The sequence below is a fragment of the Tamandua tetradactyla genome, chromosome 3 (genome assembly GCF_023851605.1).
Source record: "Tamandua tetradactyla isolate mTamTet1 chromosome 3, mTamTet1.pri, whole genome shotgun sequence".
Lineage (NCBI taxonomy): Eukaryota > Metazoa > Chordata > Mammalia > Pilosa > Myrmecophagidae > Tamandua > Tamandua tetradactyla.
Genome location: NC_135329.1, coordinates 161,937,555 through 161,959,375, shown reverse-complemented (window position 1 = coordinate 161,959,375; position 21,821 = coordinate 161,937,555). Strand labels below are relative to the sequence as shown.

At 36.1% G+C, this 21,821-nt stretch overlaps 1 protein-coding gene and 1 pseudogene across 3 annotated transcripts in view; one reads left to right on the top strand and one right to left on the bottom strand.

Moving 5' to 3' along the window:
- Positions 1 to 21,821, bottom strand: part of GULP1 (GULP PTB domain containing engulfment adaptor 1) — a 296,264-nt gene that overhangs the window by 215,659 nt on the left and 58,784 nt on the right. The window lies entirely within an intron of this gene.
- On the top strand, positions 9,957 to 10,357 carry LOC143675822 (stAR-related lipid transfer protein 4 pseudogene; annotated as a pseudogene).

Sequence of the window (21,821 nt, the reverse complement as noted above, 5' to 3'; positions counted from 1 at the left end):
GTTATTCATTTTCTCATTTATTCAGCAAATATTTCATGCCTACTACAATCCAAGCTCCAAGGGAAAAAATTGTGGCTTTGTGAAGGTGAATCAGTCAGCTCCCTTCTTCTACTTGTTTCTCAACCATCTCCATCCTTGTATGTATGGGTGACCATACATACATCCTTTCTTGTCAGGGACATCTGTGTCTGCACTAGTGGTCCTGGAATCCTGATTAGTTAGCCCTCTTTTCACTTTCAAAAATGTCCCCATTTGATTGTGGTAATTCAGAACACAAGGGTAAGGAAGACACTGTCTATATTTTAGAACCCCCGCTACTCTTTGAGACCAAGGGAAGAAAGGTTTATTTGGTCCGGAACCTAAATGTTCTGTAGCACATAATCTAACTCAACCTATCTGTACAGCTCATTTAAACAATCAAAATACAGGGAGCTCAGAATAAGAATGATGGCCTTTAATCCTGTATAGTTTAATATAATGCCTGGAAACATTCCAGAATATATTATACAGATAATCAAAAAGTATTGGCAAAGTCCCTTGAGGGTTGGGAGAAAAAAATATGGAACTGTTAAACCAGGGAAACCATCATATTGTGCCAAACATTAGGGATACCCAAATCAATAGGCCAAGCCCTTTACCTTGAGGCTTGTTTTTGTGAAGTTTGAATTACAGTAGAGAAGCCTAGCCTACCTATAGGTATGCCTAAGAGTTACTTCTGGAAAAACTCTTTTGTTGCTCAAATGTAGCCTCACTCTCTCTAAGCCAAACTCTGCAAGTGAAATCATTGCCCTCCCCGCTACATGGGACATGACATCCAGGGGTGAAATTCTCCCTGGAGGTGTGGGAGATGACTCCCAGGGATGAGTCTGGCCCCAGAACCATGGGATCAACAGTGCCATCCAGACCAAAAGGGGGAAAAGAAGTGTAATTAATAAAGTATCAGTAGCTGTGAGAGTTCAAATAGAGTCGAGAGGTTACTCTGGACAAGCTTCAGTTAGGCAGTGCTACCTATCATAACTTGCCAAACCCCAACCAAAACCATTTCAGCCTATCCTAAAGAACACCTAGAGCAATATATAAGATTCTACAAAGGTTCTATGCACTAGGGTAACTTTCCAGAAACCTACAACCTCCAGATGGGTCCCTGGACCACATAAATCCTGAAACCTAGAGGGGCCAGTCTTTCCAGAACATCAGCTAGTTCCATCTTCCTACCCCGTATTATTGACTGCTCCATCCAGCAGAAAAAGTTAGAATGGGCATAGGCCAAATACCCCTAAAGAGTGGGATAGAAAGATCAAAGGTGATGGCAGAGTTACACAGAGAAGGTGGGGTTTAAGGAGCGAGTATGATTGCTGAATCATTATATTGTTATTTCTTTTAGTTGCCAGTATCTTAGAGCAGCTAGAAGTAAAAACCTAAAATTTTGGAATTGTAACCCATACCAAACTCTGAAATCTGTTCTACGACTGATTGTTGTGCTGTGCTTTGAAATGTATTGCTGTTTTTGTATATATGTTGTTTTTCATGAAAAAGAAAAAAAGTCAATTGTGATGATAAAAAATATATATATTTATGCCTTCTAGCCTCCTATACTCTGGAACAGCTAGAAGGAAAAATCTGAGAGGATGGTATGGTAGCCCATGACAAACTCTGGGATCTGTCCTGTAACTACTTGTTGAAGAATGTTTTGAAAACCATTGTTTTTTTTTTTTTCTTTGCTTTGCATATATGTTACATTATGCAGAAAAAAAAGTACCAGTTTGGATGATGAATTAATTACATAGTTACCTGACATGCAATGCATACAAATAAACGTGTCAATAAAATTCAATCTTCAGTATCACTATTGAAGAGCTGAAATAGAAAAATTTTAAATGTATGAATGTCAAAATTCTATGGTAAGTATTGATTGCACCTACAAAAATAGAATATCCAAAGGAGAGTTAAACAAATCTGCTAATGCCAAAAAGATTTGAAGAAGTTTGCTAATTCACAAACCAAGATATCACAGATTTAAAACTTATGGTATATAATATATTTCTACTTTAAATAAACCCATTGAATTTCTATACAATGTAGTCATTTACTGAAAAAATAAAATAATTTTTTAAAGACAGATGTCCCTGTATTTACAATTCTTTGATTATACAGAACAGAAAATTAAAGAAAAATTCTTCCTTAATTCATAGCTAAGATCATTGGTTTGAAATATGTGATTCAAACTTTAAATCTATCTTGAAATTAAATTTTTGATACATACATTACAGTGAATTAAATACAAAATTTATCTCATATTTTATTTGCTTAAATGAGACAATTATTCACAAATCATAGTTTCAATAATTAAATTAGAATCTACTTTGCATGTTAGAGAACATGAAAAAAAAATAAAATGACCACTGTCAAGCTTTTAATAACTGCAATACAGATGTTGAAGGCAAAAAAAGTTTATTTTTAGAAATTCACTAAATAGGCCTCACTATTCTGCAATCAGTGTTCCTGGTTTCAAATAATGAATTGGTTAAAATAATCCCTATCCATGGTAGAAGGAAAGGTAAAGGGAGACGGATGTGTTAATGTCAGGCAAATTGATGGCAATTTTGTCATTGTCCTTAGAACATTTTCTAAGTCGTCTTACATGTTGTGTAAGTCACAAGGGATCACAGAAATATTCTCATATTTTTCAAAGAACTATGAGGAAAGACTCCCTCCCCAGGAAATTTTTAATGCATTTTCTTATTTGTTTAAAAAACAGTTGTAAAAATATAGATGTAAAAGGATCAAATTCTAAGGCCACAACCCACACAAATGAATAAACCAGAAAATGTTATATAAACATAACTTTGAAACAAATTATAGAAACATTGAGTTTCTAAGGCTGTCATAGAAAATATAATAGAGCTAGAAAATTAAAGGCTAAATTGAAATCCTCAAAAATCTTGAAATTATACTTAATAACTTTAACAAAATTTGTACTATAGCATCATTGCAGGTTCACACAATCCAGAAAGTAAAACTCTCTTTCATTAGCATGGGCTATTTGATTAAAAATACGGAAAATAGGTAAAGGAAAGGAAAGTGTTGACAACATTCAGAAAGACTGGAGCCCTAAACTTAGCAAGAAAGAATCCAAACCTTAAGAAATCAGGTGGGACTCTGCGTTACTTCCATAGATCTTCAGTTATATGGCCTCTTCAAGAACACAAAACACACAGATTGAATGTTGATATGCTACACTGAATCCAACCCAGATCTCCACTTCTTCCTGCTGACCCATCTTCCCATACTGTCCTGTCTCTTTATACTCCAGTGTCCATCCTAAAAGTTAAACCAATCAAGATTAACCAATCCAGAAACAGTCAAAAGTTTGGATGAGAAAAGTTATTCAAGAACAGTGGCTAGCAGCTTTTGAGGGCTTACTATAGGTCAGGCATTGTTCCAAATGATTTGCAAGTATTAACTCATTTAATCCTCACAAAATAACTTCACAAAATGGAGTTATCCACATTTTCTAGATGAGTCACCTGAAGCAAAAAAAAAAATTCTTAATAATTTGCCCAAAGCTACACATCTAGGAAGTGTCAGAGCCAAGATCTGATCAGAGATAATTTGGCTTCAGGGTTCCTGTTTTAAATCTCTATTACATATAGCCTATACATAAGAAGGACAAATTAGTGGATATGCTTATCAACTAATATGTCTATATTCTCTAATGTATAAGTCTCATGCCAGGGACTCAAAATAGAGGACAAAAGCTACATAAACATCAATGTTAGATTATCTCTCTGGGCAAATGGCTTCATAGAATGGCAGCCATACATTGTACCATTTTTTTTTTTAACCTCAGAAAATGTAGTCTTCCTGTTTGTGATATGGACACCATTTGGGAGGCAAAGAAACTATTTTGTGATCGTGAGTATGAAAACACTAAGGATGACACAAGGAAAATAAAAAATGTGGGTCCTTCATGTGAAGGGGAAGGTGAAAACATCTGCACAATCAAGACAGTAAGCAGTCCATCAATCCCCCAAATTTCCTCATGATCCTTTGTAATCCATCCATCTCACCCCTACCCTAACCTCACTCATTCCTGGAGAATCACTGATCTTGATTGCATTTTCCAGAATTTGTATAAATGGGATCATACAGCACTTTTCTAGAATTTTGTAGAAATGGAATCATGCAGTATGTATTCTTTTGTCAGGCTTCTTTAGCTCCATATAATTATTTTGCTAGATGTATCAGTGGTTCATTTCTTTTTATTGCAGGGTGATAATCCACTATATGGATATACCAGTTTGTTTAGGCATTCACCTGTCAGTGCATATTTGAGTAGTTTTCAGGTATTACAAATAAAGCAACATTGAATACTAAAAAAAAAGTCTGGATCCTTAGAGGTTTTATGGAGCTCCTGTGAATGTACCACCTCTGAACCTCTTAGGTCCAAAATCATTACTACATGAAAAAAACAAAACACGTTGATTGCTTAAGCCACCGAAATAGGATTTCTGTTTCATGTGGCCCAATGAGATCTTTGCTTAATATCTGAAGTTTTAGATACATAAATATGCAAAATTATCTTTAAAAGTTGTTAAAAATATTAAAGGAGGAAATATATGAAACACCATTTTTGCCACATAGTAGATGCTCAAGTGTGTGTGTGTGTGCATGTGAGTGTATTTTTGTGTTTGTTTGTTTTTTTTTAGTAGTTCAGCTTAATTTTTACTCAACTCTTGAGTCATCTGCTTTTTTTGTAGTATATGAATGAGGTTATTAGACGGGGATCAGACGGTAAATGAAATGTTTGCTATTTCAGGGAATCTAGCAGATAGAGGAAGAGACAATGGATGTCATCTCATACATTCTAGTTCTTTCTACAGTGGAGGGAATCCGACTAGTACAATATCTATGACATCCTGAGACCCATCTCCTTCAATCTTTTAGCCCCAGGGCAAATGGAAAAATTTATCTGATAAGTGAATTTGATAGGAGAAAGTAAAGAATCAGCCTGGTTTAACTATGCCTCTATATAAGTCTGCCTAATTCTGATATTCAGTATTCAGAAGCCAACTTGATAACAGACAAAAGTCATGTTCTACATTATCAGTTTTATTAGATTAAAAAAAAAGTAATATATTGGCCTCCATATTTCCTAGTGGGTTCAATATTCAGACAAGGAAAGCTCTATTTTACAAAGAACTAGTCAATAAGTTTTATTGGTCTCACTGTATATGCAAAGAGAAAAGATAAATAAATCAGTTCCTTACTCTACCAAGCAGGAGATATTTAAAAACGATGAGGGTTTTAAAGTTTTAAAAATTCCTACAAGTATCATAAAAAAACAAAATTGAGTTCCTTTATTGCCTGGAACTAGAAAAAATGTTCTTAAATCCAAAAACAAGACTAATAAATTGATATATGAAAATTTAAAAAACCAATCCAGTACAAGCCAAAAAACAGACAAATGAAAAATTGGGGAAAATAACTGTAACATGTCACAGACAAATGGATAACATTTCTAATATGTATGTGTATATACATATATATATATAAAGTACTTCTACTTGTGATGACTGTGGATAAAAGGACCAATAATTCTATGAAAAAATGAGCAAAAGACATGAACAGATAGTTCACATATAGATATACAAATGGCCCTCAACACATGGAATGAAATGAAATGAAATAGTATACTAATATACTATTATTAGAAAAGTTATACTAATATACTTGAAGATCCCAATAAATTCCAAGGTGAAAAGTCATTAAAAAAGAGATTTATTTCTTTATAATAAATTATATCAACATCTTAGTAAAAAAGTGTTTTCTTTCTCTCAGGGCACCCTCCTCCCTTTAACATCACAGCTATTGCTTGCGTTTTTTCTTCCACACGTTTACTCTCATATTTATGTGTGAAGAGCTGAAGAGGCAGTGTACAACATATAAACACTCAGAGCATCTTGTTCGGTTAGTTCACCTGAGTTTGAATTGTGGCTCTGTAACTTAGCAGTCATACATACTTGTATAAATTACTTAAGCTTCCTCTTTTCAATTTTCTAAAACTCAAAATTCAGGTAATAATAACCTCTATAGCATAGGATAATGGTAAAGATAAAGTAACAAACTAAATGTAAATTTCTTAACAAAATCCCTGGAGCATAAAAACTCTCAATATGTCAGCTATTGCTGTCAACTTTCCTTAGCCCCAATTTCCTTATCTGTGATGGCACAATCAACAATATCTCCTCTGCTTGCAGATCTGTGATATATATAGATCAAGAGCTATAAAACCTTATATATACTTCATGTAATTTATATATATACTGTTTATATATATATATACATATGCTTTCTATTATGATACAGAACAATGTATTCCACAAGTATAAAATATTCTTTATTACCATCATTTATCAAGAACTCATGAATTATGAAGATTGTTTCAAAAACCTACAAATCTAGTCATGTTTCTTGTAGACTCAGTATTAGCCCCCACTAGAATTTTGTGCACACTTGAGTCTAGCAGCCTATAAATAACTACTTAGATAAGTATATGGAGTCATTAATAATGGACTCATCAGGAGGTACCCCTAACCTGCAGATTTCGGCAATATCTTTCAGAGTTCTTTCAGGATTCAAGCCAACCATGCAGTTATAACACAATTTATCATTACATGGATTTAACTCTGCCCTGGATCAAAACAAGCATCTTAAACAATAGACATCTGATTAAATACTCCTAGGGCCAGGCCTAAAAAGGCATTGACTACTTCTGTTTTCAGTACCTAAGTTAATAATTACATGATTATCCAGATAGGTATATTAAATCATGACTTTCAAATAAATAGGTCACATTAAACTCTGTTAAAAAAAAACATGCCACAGCAGAAATGGCCCCTACTTTTTTTTTTCTGTTGCTATGGCTTTAGACTATAAATTTTAAAGAGCAAGAATAAAACCTCATAATTCTCTTCATATGGCAGTTAGAGTGACACATACAATTAGGTCCTTAATCAATAATATTAGGAGATGTTGTTAATAGTAAGGGTTTGAAATAATAAGGAGAAATTCTGTCCTGGGAAGAGAGAATAGGATCAAGAAATATCAATTATTCCTCTCTTCCTTAGCTCCTACTACTCCTTCTTTACTGGCTTCTTTATAGGTGTGTTCACCTCTCTTTCATCTTAAATAAAATCTTATCTCCACCCTGTCCCTTTCAACTCATAGCTAAGCCTTTTGAAAGGTTATTCAAATTTGCATTTCCTCACTTCCTGCGTACTCTAGAAACCACAGCAACTTAGTTTACCTCCACCATCCAACAAAACTATTCTCAATGGATAACAGTGCTGCCTGAATTTTAAAATCCAAAGACCATATTTAGTCACTACTTTACTCAACCTCTTGCAGCACTGGACCATGGTGACTATTTCTTCCTTTCTTAAACTCTGTGCCCTTGACCTCCTCAGCATTATTACACTATAGTGCCTCTGAAACCCTTCCTCTCACATCTCTTGATGCATCAAACAACTTAGCTCAGGTACAGTAAAGTTTCTTGGAGGGATTTGAGAAGACCAGTAAAGTAAGAAAATAGATAGTGAAAACTAGATAGTTTTCAAGAGTTCTGTTGTGACAGCAGGAGCAATTTGCAGAAGTGCAAATACTTAGGAGAGTGGCGTGATGTTAATGATTTAGGAAAATAGTCTTGGGTAACTGAATAGAAAGGAGGAGATACCTCTGCTTCAGTTAGCAATACAAACTGCTCGGGAAAACAAAAAGTCGATAATTTTTCAAAACTCACGTAGTATGCAAAAGCGAATTTTTGGCAGAGCCTAAAGGACAAACCTCTAGGTTTTAAAGAAGGTAGATACTTACAAGCACTGTTCCAGAATTTTGGCATAAAAGTTTACAATTCATGAAAATAAGATCCTAGCTACTTTAATAACAAAGTTATGTTTTTTAAAATTAACCTTATTTTGAAAGTCATATCTGTTTAAAGAACCTATTCTTAAACTTTATATATATATATATATATATATATATGCCATTTTGAAACTATTATGTACTCCAGAAAAGTCATGTTCTTTAATCCTCATTCGGTATTGCTGGGTAGGATCTTTTTTATTGTTTCCATGGAAAAGTGACCCATCAAATTGCGGGTGGTAAATTTTGATAAGATGGTTTCCATGGAGATGTGTCTCCACCCATTCAAGGTAGGGTTACTTACTGGAGCCCTTTAAGAGGGAACCATTTTGGAAAAAGTTTTGGAACCCACATTACCAAAGACCTTTTGAGATGAAAAAGGAAAATGCCCCAGGGGAGCTTCACGAAACAGGAAGCAAGAGAGAACGCTAGCAGACGGCACCATATGACCTTTCCATTAAGAGAGAAACCCTAAACTTCATCTGCCGTTCTTGAGTGAAAATAACCTCTTGCTGGTGCCTTAATTTGGACATTCTGATAGCCATGCCTTACTTTGGACATTTTCACAGCCTTAGAACTGAAACCTGCAACTTAATAAATTCCCCCTTTTAAAAGCCGTTCTGTTTCTGGTATATCACATTCCGGCAGCCAGCAAACTAGAATAGCCACCCAGGAATGACTACTCAAGAACAGCTACACCCAGTGGTTACCCAGTGTCACAAGAATACTCTCTCACTCCCGGAAATCAATGCTGGAAATTTCTCTCCCCTCTTCTCTTAGTTTGTGATACAATTGTCAGGAATTAAGCACTTCTCAAAACCCCCAAAACAAACCCTTAGGCACTCAGCTTCTTATCACAAATCCTTCTAATGTTTTGTCTTTCAAAGCCAGCTGAAATCGAATTTTCTTTTCAAAACACTTGCTCCTTGAAAGGAGAATTGGTATTTTTACTCCACTTTGGCACAATTAGAAGAGTAGAGGATCCCAAAACAGACTCCCACTCAACCAGCCCATCAATCACCAGATTAACTAACACTCTCCATTGAAGTATAAACCATAGAAACTGTTATCCATAGTTAACTGAATTTTCGTAGCTACTAGACTTTCCTCCCCAAAAAAAACTATCCCCCACACACATTTGAGCAGTTTTGTTCCCATCAATTCTGTTATGTTACTGTCATGAAAATTTTAAGTTGTCTAACAAGCATCCATAATTCATTTCTCCTTCCTAGTCAAATCACATTTGGGTCAGATATTCAATACACCCACCCACATATAGGCAACATAGCTCTAAAAGTCTGAGAGGCAATCATTAAAGTTTAGAAGGAATTTGCACTCAGATGACAGTATAGATGTCCCTCAATTTTCCCTCATATTTGAAGAAAGGAGCCCTGGGATGATCTGTAATGGGTACTAATGTGTGACAGCCTTTGTTGAACTTCAATAAGCAGACACATATTGCAAGTAAAGGTCTTAACTTAGGCAAGAAGTTTGACAAATAAATTCATTTGTATAAACCTCAAGTTAAAAAAAGTGTATTTTTATATATGTGTCTCTTTGGACGTGATTCCTCCTCCACTGTGATTTCCCCTCCACTTTAATCATCTTTTACTATGACCAGATCAACTATGGTCCAAACCTACCCAATAAGAGAGCTTCTTCTCTGACCATATAGTATTATTAAACCAACTCTTATATTTCTAAATTTGTGTCAAAAATACATTTTGAGAGGTTTCCATGCAGTGCATTTGTGCTGTCTTCACATCCTTGCTTCGCCTTTGGAAAAAAACTGGAAAGTCTTTTTTTGCTTGCGGCTGCTGCTTTGTGACTAAACTTAAGAACACTCTCATCCAGTATCATAGCATTAAAGATCCTAAGTAGCAAGCCACTAAGAAATTGAAAAATGCAAGAGTTTGGAAAAAAAATCAGAAAAATATGTATCTCTACAAAGCCCAAGGTGTTGTAGGTGATATTGTCAAAAGCATAATAGACTATATACCCCAGGGCCATGTTGATTGGATTGGGACAGCTCAATGACTTCATTGGATATTTTGGGACACTTTGAGGAGAATTGTTGGGTGATGTGTTATACCACTGCTGGTCAGCTTTTGCACATAATTTCCCCAAGAGAGTTTGTTGATTTCTCCTATATTGTGGGTTTAAAAGAGAGACTTTTATCCTTAAAAGGAGGGCTTTTATGGGATAAGTCTTGACTGTAATGAAAAGAAATCAGAATTTGTTCAAAGATATAACTATCCTTGTGGTTGGTTCTGTGTTCCACTTAAAGACAATCCAAACTAGAATCTTTTGACAGGCTATATGCAGACAGATATGAGTGGGATGATTCCTCAGTCTGCAGTGGACACAGTCATGGCAAAGCACTTTAACCAACTTCTATGGTGATTTACGAAAAACCTTACAGGAGGCACAATAAATGCAAACCTGCAGTACCATGGTCCCTGGAATCAACCCTTTCTTCTGCTTAACCTATAGAAAAACTAGAGATGATTTTTGGTTTAGTAGTGCAATATTTTATTTTATTCCTAAAGTAATTATTAAGAGAGTGCATTTCAATGTTATTGAATATTTGCACATTGTTTTGTATGGTAATGTGTCTATGGAGACTATGCACTGAAATCTACAAAGGAGTGGATATAGTCCTCTGATCCAAACTCTTAAGAGTATTGCCTCAGTATGAATGTTTTAGTTGCTTGGAAATACAGAGAAAGCAAAAGCTTTATGCTGTTCAATTAAAATCATCTATTTTAGAGCTTATGAATATTTTATAAAACTTTAATTTTTTGAAATTAAATAGAAATGCTCTACTTTTGATGTGGTCTAGGGGTTTGAGAGTAGTTTGGACAAAAGAAAAGAGTACTTTACTTTTTTTAAAAACCAAACTTTGTTGTCAATTAGCTTGTATTACTTAAAGTACTGAAAAGCCAAAAATAAGAAATAAATTAAATATCATAGTAGCTACAAGTACAATTCAAAGGCATCGATATCTAGATAGCATTCTTCTATGGACATTTTTAAAACATAGTTGCATAATTATGTATACTTATTTTGGGAATCTTAAAAACATTTGTGAAAGAATATGGCAGTATAAAAAGCAGGCAAATGTGTGCTGGGAATCATATTGAATTGGGTAGTATTCTACATTCGTTGAAATGGCTGGTGTCATCATATTATCACTAATAGATTACCAGCTCTTTAGAAAGTCATATTCAATGAGTAACATGTTTCAGTTTTAAAGATATCACTCAACTCTTATAGCATTACAAATCACATCATAAACATTCACTAAGTAAAGTAATAGAACTTTGGTCTGGAACTATAACAAATGTATAGGTACATTTATCTGAATTCCTAAACAAGTCTTTTAATAACAACTCAGGCTTGATTCTGCAGCTGCTTTAGATTCCTAAACGATTCTTTGGCTATTACACCATCCATCTAGTTAACTTCTAAAATAAGAACTTGAGGCAACTCAGTGTCTGTGCAAGTCTTTATATGTATTCATATGTTTGTGTATTTACACATATTTTAATACCTCAGTGTTCATTGTCAGGTTTTTGTTTGTATGCTTGTTTAGCTAATATGGGGTGAAATGAACCAGTGAGCCCTGGAAAAACTTATGTGCTAGAGAGGCCAGAAAAAACCCAAAAGTAAATTGTGATTCAGGGGCATAAAGGCTTGATCTGTGTTTTGATAACTTTCCTGAATGTAAAGAAAGAATGAGTCGGGGGTGCAAATGTAGTTCAGTGGTAGAATTCTCGCCTCCCATGCAGGAGACCCAGGTTCAATTCCCAATCCAAGCACTTGTCAAAAAATAAACAAAATTCAACAAATGGTGCTGCAACAATGGGATACTCACATGGAAAAATAATGAAATGTGACCTTGCCATACAGCATACAAAAAAAAAAAAGAAAGAAAGAATGAGTCATAGCTCTTCAGATTCATTTTTGACAAGGTAGAAAGAGTTAAGATGGTTTTGGTTTTTGCCCTTTTTATTGATTTGCTACTAAATATGATGGTGTTCAAAACACAAAAGGTGACAGCACGATATCTATGATGAATAATCTCATAGTTTTTAGATTGAAAAAAAATTATTTTAAGATCTGACAAAAGTGATGCATAAATGATCCAATATTAACTTGAAGCTCATTAGTCATCAATGTCTTTTATAAATTATTTGTAGCTTTTGAGTTGCTGGATACACATGTCAACGTTTTTGCATGCAGTAGGGAAAAAAAAATCTAACACTTAAGTTTTTTGTTTCCCATGGTAATTGTTAAATATTAGTTTTGACTTCATCAATTTTCTTTCTTTTGCTTTTATGAGTGTAGAGTAAGTGACTCTTATATTCCATTATTTTGTTTAGGATGGTGAAATACCAACGAGTGACTAATTATAGGGTACCCAGTTTGGGTTAGGAATTTCCAACAAGATTATGCATTACTAAAAGGGCTATTTACTGCCTGGACTGGTGCCCTTAAAGGCAAATAAAGTGCCCATGTTCATTCAACTAGTCAAGCATTCTCTCTAGCATTTAATTATGGTATGGTCTCCTTTAGAAAATGCTTATAAGAAAACTGGACCTAGATTGCAAGCTCTTATGGCAGGCATATTTAGTCTGGAGTGGTAATTATCATTTCTGGATTTTGAGAGGCTGTTTTATATATCTATAACCTGCTATTTAGCGATAAGAATGAAGCTGATCAGATAGAAATTAAGGAAATTCAGAACACAGGGGTAAGGAAGACATTGACTATAATTTAGAATTGCACCTACACTTTGAGATTAAGGGAAGAAAGGTTTATTTGGTCTGGAACCGAAATTTTCTGTAGCACACAATCTAACTCAACCTGTCTGGATAGTTCATTCGAACAACTGAAACAAAGGAAGCCTAAAATAAGAAAGAGGACCTTTAATCCTGTATAACTTAATGTAATGCCTGGATACATCCTAGAATATATTAAGCAGATAATCAAAAAGTATAGGCCAAGTCCCTTGAGGGATGGTAGAAAAAATATGGAACTATTGAACTTTACCATCAGGGAATGCCCTGATACTATGTCAAACATTAAGGACACCCAAATTAATAGGCCAAGCCCTTGATCTTGTCGTTTACTCCTATGAAGCTTATGTAGGTAGCAGAGAAGCTTACCCCACCTATAGGTATGCCTAAGAGTTACTTCTGGAGGACCTCTTTTGCTGCTCAGATGTGGCCTCTCTCTAAGTCCAACTCTGTAAATGAAATCATTGCCCTCCCCACTACATGGTATATGACATTCAGGATTAAAGTCTCCCTGGTGGCATGAGAGATGACTCCCAGGGATGAGTCTGGCCCTAGCACCATGGGATCATCAATTCCATCCTAACCAAAAGAAGGTAAAGAAGTGCAACAAATAAAGTATGAGTGGCAGAGAGAGTTCAAATAAAGTTGAGAGGCTACTCTGGAGGTCACTCTTACGCAAGTATCATTCAGACATTGCTACCTATCATAACTTGCCAAACCCCAACCAAAACCATTACTGCCAATCCTAAAGAACACCTAGGGCAATACATAAGATTCTACAAAGGTTCCATGCACTAGAGTAACTTTCCAGAAATCTACAACCTCCATATGGGTCCCTTAATCAGATAAATCCTGAAACCTAGAGGAGCTAGCCTCTCTAGAATATCAGCTAGTTCCATCTCCCTACCCCATATTATTGGCAGCCCCTTCCAACATGAAAAAGTTAGAATGGCCACAGCCTAAATGCCCCTAAAGAGTGGGACAGAAAGATCAAAGGTGATGGTGGAGTTATACAGAGAAAGTAGGGTTTAACAAAGAATATGATTGCTGAATCATTAAATTGAAATTTCTTTTAGTCTCCAGTATCTTAGAGCAGTATCTTAGAAGTAAAAATCTAAAATTGTGAAATTGTAACCCATACCAAACTCTAAAATCTTTCCTACTACTAATTGTTGTGTTGTGCTTTGAAGTTTATTCCTTTTTCTCTATATATGTTATTTTTCGAAAAAAAATTTGATTGTGATGATAAAAATATATATATATTTATTCCTTCCAGCCTCCTATACTCTGGAACAGCTAGAAGGAAATATCTGAGAGGATGGTATGGTAGCCCATGACAAACTCTGAGATCTGCCTTGTAACTATTTGTTGAAAAGTGCTTTGAAAAGTATTGCTTTTTCCTTTCTTTACTTTATATGCATGTTATTATACAATAAAAAATAAAAGGAAAGAAAAAAAAGGATATCCTGGGAATAAGAGAAAGATAATGACTGGTATATATTTTTACTAGAAAAACAGCAAAAAGAAAAATGAAATTTCAGTCTAAAATCTTTGAGGAAATATCTGGCATGATAATGAACATTAAAATAATATTGTCACATAAAATACACTTAAAATTAAATAATCTGTGAATTGAGATAGTCTGAAACTGAATTTTGTATTGTAGTTACACTATTTCATCTGTTTCTTTACTATATAGTTCAATATAAGTAGTGGGTTAAATTGTGTCCCCAAAAAGTTTGGGCAAGTCTTAAACCCCTGTATCTATGAATATGATTTATTTGGAAATAGAGACTTTGCAAATGTAGTTAAAATAAGGACATTTGGAGGAGATCATCCTGATTTAGGTTGGGCCCTAAATCCAATAACTGGTATATAAGAGAAAGAAGAGAGATTAGAGACACAGAGAGGCACAGAGAGGCACAGGGAGAAAACCATGTGGAGCTATGTAGCTATAAGCAAAGGGTGGCCAAGGATTGCTGGCTGCCACCAGAATCTGGGAGAGAAGCATGGAATGGATTCTCCCCCAAAGTCTCCAGAAGGAAGTGACCCTGCCAACACATTGATGTCAGATTTCCGGACTTCCAAACTGTGAGAAAATTAATTTCTATCGTTTTAAGCCACCAAGTCTATGGGAATTTATTATGGCAACCCAAGGAAACTAACACACGAATATCAATTAGTTAAAATATAAATCAACAATTAATTAATTAAAACCTTTTATTTATTCCTGATGTTTCTACTTCCAAAATGGACATTCTGGATAGTAAAATAAAAATCTAACATTTATCTCATCATACAGCTGAATACAAAAGCATACAGAAGGAGGTGAGAAAATAATACAGGTTTGAAAAATTTGGGGGCTGAAATAATTGCTATAACGAGGCAATATGGTGTAGTAAAGGTCCCAAAGTTAGACTGACAATTTCTATTCTTTTCCCACTTTCTAGTTATATGCATTCGAGCAAGGTATTTTATCTCTTTGAGTCACAATTACCTACCTCATCCACATAATGAAAGAAAATATTACCTCTTCATAATATAGTTCTGTAAGAGAGAAATGTGATTATCCATATTAACAGCATTGCACATTGCCTAGCATATAGAAAACTTTCAATAAATGTTATCTGATTTTAATTGGAATTAAATTTTCATAATGAGTTATCTAAAAATTTAATCTCTATAGCAGATATAAATTTTCACGAGATCCTGACACCTGGAAGCTGGTCCAGCCTCCTTTCTCCCTTGATGGTTGCACTAACTTCAGAGAATAACCCCCATCCAACATATCAATTTAACTAAAACATTATTAAGAATATCACCCAATTAAGAAGCAATTATGTTCTGCATTTTACTCAGGTTAGCACTTGCTTCACAAACATAGAAAGTGAATGGTTGCTTACCCCTAGTTCTACTTAATTTTGTTCCACCAGTTCCCAGGTGACCACCTTCTGAAGGCAACACATCACCTCTTTGGCCTCCCTGACCCCACATTATTCAGACACAAAAAGCAATTATTCAAATCTCTGTCCAGTTCCTTTTAGGTCAGTCAACATTGAGTGGCATTTGCACAAAGTCCTTTTATAATTAATAATCAGCACGTGAACTGTATTTTAGAGTAGAATCCACACTGGAACACTAGAGCATTCATTTCCTGCTATAATCCTAATCCTATAAATGACGGCTTCATTCCTATTTTACAAATGAGGACACTAAAGCTCAAAGAAGTCTAATGAATTGTCCTAAGACACGAGGCTCTATTATTATAATATATAACATTTTCTTTTTTAGCTTTCTGTTTTAATAAAACAAATATATATAAAGTAAATAGAATAATATAATGAACTGCCATGTATCTTCACCTAGCTTAACGCTTATTCATTTTCAACTTCTTAAAATTTTCCCAATGAGACAACATATGCACATATCTACCCTTGATTTTTGAAAAAGGTATAATTAAAAATGTGTAGCATGTCCTAAAACTAAAGAAGAAAAGGTGGCAACCTGAAAGCATTTTATAGAATGTGAATTTTCTATACAAACCATTCCATCCCTAAAACTATGAAGACAAAGGGAATATTCCTACTTGACAACACTCAAGTGACCATAAATCTGACATCAAAACCTTACTGACAACGCATAAACTAAACAAGGGGGCCTCTCAAAATTAACAGGCAAAGCTTAAATATGCATAACCCTAATGATTACTTCTCATGGAAATGTACTTTGAGTCAAAAATTTACTTTCCAAATGATATCCAAGTTGTTCTTAAAAGTGTATACTGGTATCATGGGATATAAGGCCTTTAAATAAGAAAAGTGGGGTATCACATTTCTCTCCTATGTGTAAGTATGAGTAATTTCCATCAAGGTAAACAACAAGGGAAATATTTCCAGGCATCATCCATCATTTTTCCTTTATAGATGTAGGAAAGGGATTTTTCTTACTAGTAGTCATCATGAAGTGCTTTGCACAGAACTGACACGGCAATGACAAAAGAAAACAAATTCAGCTACAACTAAAAAAATAACTTCTAGGAAATAAAGTTGGCAGTAGTTTGTGAAGATTTAGAACTTCAACTTAAAATGGAGAGATAGTCAAAGAGACAAAAACCAGAAAGCCATTTAAGAGAATTTGCTGCACTTTTAACAACCCTCCTAGATTTCCCTGGACCACACTATTAGAGAAACAGTTTCTGCCCTTGACTATAAGTCCATGATTTAGCTCTGCCAGTCTCTCACCTTATCTCCTACCACCTCCTCCTCAGCAGCCACACCAATCTTTTCAGTGGTCCTACAACAGGCAGAACTTCTGCCACCTTAAGATCTCTACCCCTGAGGCTCCCTCTGCCTAGAACACTTTAGTGTCAAATTTATTCGCGGCTGACTACTTTTTTGCTCTCAGGTCTCAACTTAAAATTTACTTCCTCAGAGGAGACTTCCAAGACCACCCCATGCACCACCCAACCCACTCCAACCACTTTCCACCCTAACACTCTGTTCCATCTGCTTCATGGCTCTGATCACTATTTGATTTTACTTGTGTGTTTACTTGTTTGTCTTCAGCCCCAATTGCCATAATGTAAGCTCCATGGGGCCAGGGAGCTCATTTGTTCTTTTTTCTTCTCTTTCTTCAACAACTAGAACAATGTCTGGCACTACAGTCTCTCAAATATTTGTGGCATAATGAACTTCTGAAATAACGTAACAGGCCCATTCTATAAATGTGGAGACAGAAAGAGTGGTTCAATGATTAGCATTAGCTCACTCAGTAAATTAATCAACAAAGGACAAGTCCTTGATTCCTAACCATGCAATTTCCCTTAAGAGAGAGGCTCAAGCAGTTTCAGCTATTTTATAAAGCACGGCACAACAAATCTGAAAGAATACGGATTAGGAAAAAAAAGCATGTGCTCAATAATCAAACATTTCTGAGTCCAAATCTGTGCCCCCAAAGCTTCATAGGATTTTTCCAATAATTAAATGCAACCATGCATATATAGAATCATGTAAAACACCTGACATGTTTAGTGCTTAAAAATTGGAGGCTATAAAATGATTATCTGATGCGTTAATAGTATATATCTGAATCTATATTCTCTTAATAATATGCTGAATGACACATCCTTAAGATGATACAGATCACAGTCTTCATGTACAAATCAAGAGTGTTCATTTCTTCACATGATTGAAATTTACTGTGAATATGATATTACCAAGCATGTCATACACAGTTTTAAATCTCTAAATTCCTTCCTAACTGTTAATCCTAAAACGCATTCAATCTCTAATTGCCAGCTCCAAAAACCATCTTATCTCTGTAAACTAGGAGGAAAAATTGATTATTCTTTATTACTTCTTTAATTTATTTCAAAGCATGCAACAAGTCACAAAAATGGTATTAAGTACTGGAGATATAAAAAACCCACCTTTAAGGTGCTTACTGTCTCATGAGAGAAACAGAAAAATTAACAACAGGGTATGTATACAAGAAGCCACAGGAAGAAAAAGGAATGATACCCAAGCCAAACTGCAAAGAATCAGGAAGGGCTTCTTAGAAAAACTGATTCTGAGCAGAATCCTAGCAATAGGATGAGAAGCTTTAACAAGGAGTAGAAAGAGAGTGAGGGTATGTCAAGCAGAGAAAACAGCATCTGCAAATGCCCAGTGGAAAATTTAGTAGTCATAACAGCCTCAGAGAATTTCAAGAAGGTCCCTGCCCCCAAACCCCTGCAAAAGTGCTAATACTACAAATGATTGATTACCCTTAATTACCCTGCTTTCCCCAGAACAGTAAAACTGTTCCCTTAATTATTATATTACTTCTCTAATCTGGCACTAGTCCTCAGTTTTGGGGTAAAGACTTATATGCTTAATATGTGCGTGTGTGTGTGTGTGTGTGTGTGTGTGTGTGTGTGTGTGTATTCAACATTTTATTTTCATCAAACTCAGCCTGATGTTTCTTTTTATAATTCCAATTCTATTAGAACTTTTTAAACAAAAATGCAACTTTTATTAAAGCAATTGTCCTTTATGTCTTTCCCTACGCCCACTATGACTTCAAGTCGCCTTCCTTTGGTAATTTCCCTAATTCCTCCAAGCAGCATTTTTTATTTCCTCCTATAAGCACACAGCACTTTCTGCATTACTTCCATTACACCTCTTAGCAAATTACTCTTTTTTTTTTTTTACATGGGCAGGCACCAGGAATCGAACTTGGGTCCTCTGGCATGGCAGGCAAGCGTTCTTGCCTGCTGAGCCACCATGGCCCGCCCACAAATTACTTTTTAATAAGTTTCTCTCTTGCTATACTGAGCTTTTTGGAGAGCAGGTTTTGATCTTTGTATCCCAAACATGATCTTTTTCTCTATAAATGTTTTTAATTTTAGAATAATTTTAGATTTACAGAAAAGTGAGAAGTCAGAGCAAATCATTCCCTAGGGATAGTTTTCAAATGCAGATTTTGATACAGTAAGTCCAGAATAGGCCATATATTCTGGATTTCTAGCAAGTCTCTAAATGATGCAAAGGCTGCTGTTCTGGGACCAATTATTTTGATAAGGTATGAGCAACAGACAAATTAGGGCAGAAATTCTCAACCCTGGCTCCAAATTGGAATCACCTAGAAAATTTGTTTTTTAAAAATTCCACGGTGGCTCAGTGGCAGAATTCCTGCGAGGCCAGAGCACAGATTCAATTCCCAGTGCCTGCCCATGGGAAAAAGAAAAGCAATTCCAATACCCGGGTCCCACACCCAGAGATCCCAGTCTAAGTATCCACCTAGGACTCACAGCTCTGGATTCCATAAAAGCCTTTCCAGTTGACTCCAGCATGCAGCCAAAGCTGAGAACCACTTTTCCTAAATCACTGGGCACCCACATCCTAGCAAACTTTCCATCTCCTCCTGTGTAAAATGGGACTGATTCTAAGTATCTGATGACATGTTAATGGTATTAAATGAAGTAGTGAAGGACTTCCTGGAAGATGGCGGCTTAGTAAGACGCGCGGATCTTAGTTTCTTCTCCAGGACACCTACTAGGGGAGTAGAAACGATACAGAAAGCGCCCAAAGCCACAACAGAGATAAAAAAGACAGCGTACCCCATCCTGGAATGGCTGGCTGGCTGAGAGAAGCAGCTCGGGTGAGATCGCCGAGGCGCGCGGGCCTTACCGGGCGGGGTGGCAAGCGGCCGGAGTTACTCCCTTCCCCCTTCCCGGGCCGGCTGGGAGAATTGGAGAGGTGGTCCCCTGAAACCAAGGCAACTGGCGCCCACACCACGCGCAGCCCCCGGACCAACTGAGAGAATTGGATCGGAAACCCCCAGGCCGCGGAGAACGGTGACGGGTGCGGGAGGCCCCTTCCAAACCCGTGACTCCCGGGGAACGTGCACTCTCTCGGGCGGGCCGCTGCCGCTGGCGCCCTCCCGCCACGCTTGTTGCCCAGGGCCAACTAGGAAATTCGGACGGGCTCTTTCCCTGGCTGCGGCGACCAGCAACCCTCCCTGCGTTCGGACCCCGGGCCGGCTCAAGCCGCTTCGGCTAGCGAACCCCCAGGACGGCGAGAGTTTTCCAAAGTTTAAGGTCCCACAGCACCTTTTACTGGTGGGACCCGCAGACAAACGGGTGCCACGAGCGCCACCTACTGGGCAGGATAAGAAAAACAGAACCCAGAGATTTCACAGAAAAATATTACAACCTTGCTGGGTCCAAAACCAAGAGAAATCTGAATAAATGCCCAGACGCCAGCAGCAGAAGATAACTGTCCACGCTCAAAAGATTGAGAATATGGCTCAGTCAAAGGAACAAACCAATAGCTCAAATGAGACACAAGAGCTGAGACAACTAATGCTGAATATACGAACAGAAATGGAAAACCTCTTCAAAAATGAAATCGATAAATTGAGGGAGGACATGAAGAGGACATGGGCTGAACATAAAGAAGAAATAGAAAAACTGAAAAAACAAATCGCAGAACTTATGGAAGTGAAGGATAAAGTAGCAAACATAGAAAAAATAATGGATAGCTACAATGATAGATTTAAAGAGACAGAAGATAGAATTAGTGATTTGGAGGATGGAACATCTGAATTCCAAAAAGAAACAGAAACTATAGGGAAAAGAATGGAAAAACTTGAGCAGGGGATCAGGGAACTGAATGACAATATGAAGCGCACAAATATACGTGTTGTGGGTGTCCCAGAAGGAGAAGAGAAGGGAAAAGGAGGAGAAAAACTAATGGAAGAAATTATCAATGAAAATTTCCCAACTCTTATGAAAGACCTAAAATTACAGATCCAAGAAGTGCAGCGCACCCCAAAGAGATTAGACCCAAATAGGCATTCTCCAAGACACTTACTAGTTAGAATGTCAGAGGTCAAAGAGAAAGAAAAGATCTTGAAAGCAGCAAGAGAAAAACAATCCATTACATACAAGGGAAACCCAATAAGACTTTGTGTAGATTTCTCAGCAGAAACCATGGAAGCTAGAAGACAGTGGGATGATATATTTAAAATACTAAAAGAGAAAAACTGCCAACCAAGACTCCTATATCCAGCAAAATTATCCTTCAAAAATGAGGGAGAAATTAAAACATTCTCAGACAAAAAGTCACTGAAAGAATTTGTGACCAAGAGACCAGCTCTGCAAGAAATACTAAAGGGAGCACTAGAGTCAGATACAAAAAGACAGAAGAGAGAGATATGGAAAAGAGTGTAGAAAGAAGGAAAATCAGATATGATATATATAATACAAAAGGCAAAATGTTAGAGGAAAATATTATCCAAACAGTAATAACACTAAATGTCAATGGACTGAATTCCCCAATCAAAAGACATAGATTGGCAGAATGGATTAAAAAACAGGATCCTTCTATATGCTGTCTACAGGAAACACATCTTAGACCCAAAGATAAACATAGGTTGAAAGTGAAAGGTTGGGAAAAGATATTTCATGCAAATAACAACCAGAAAAGAGCAGGAGTGGCTATACTAATATCCAACAAATTAGACTTCAAATGTAAAACAGTTAAAAGAGACAAAGAAGGACACTATATACTAATAAAAGGAACAATTAAACAAGAAGACATAACAATCATAAAT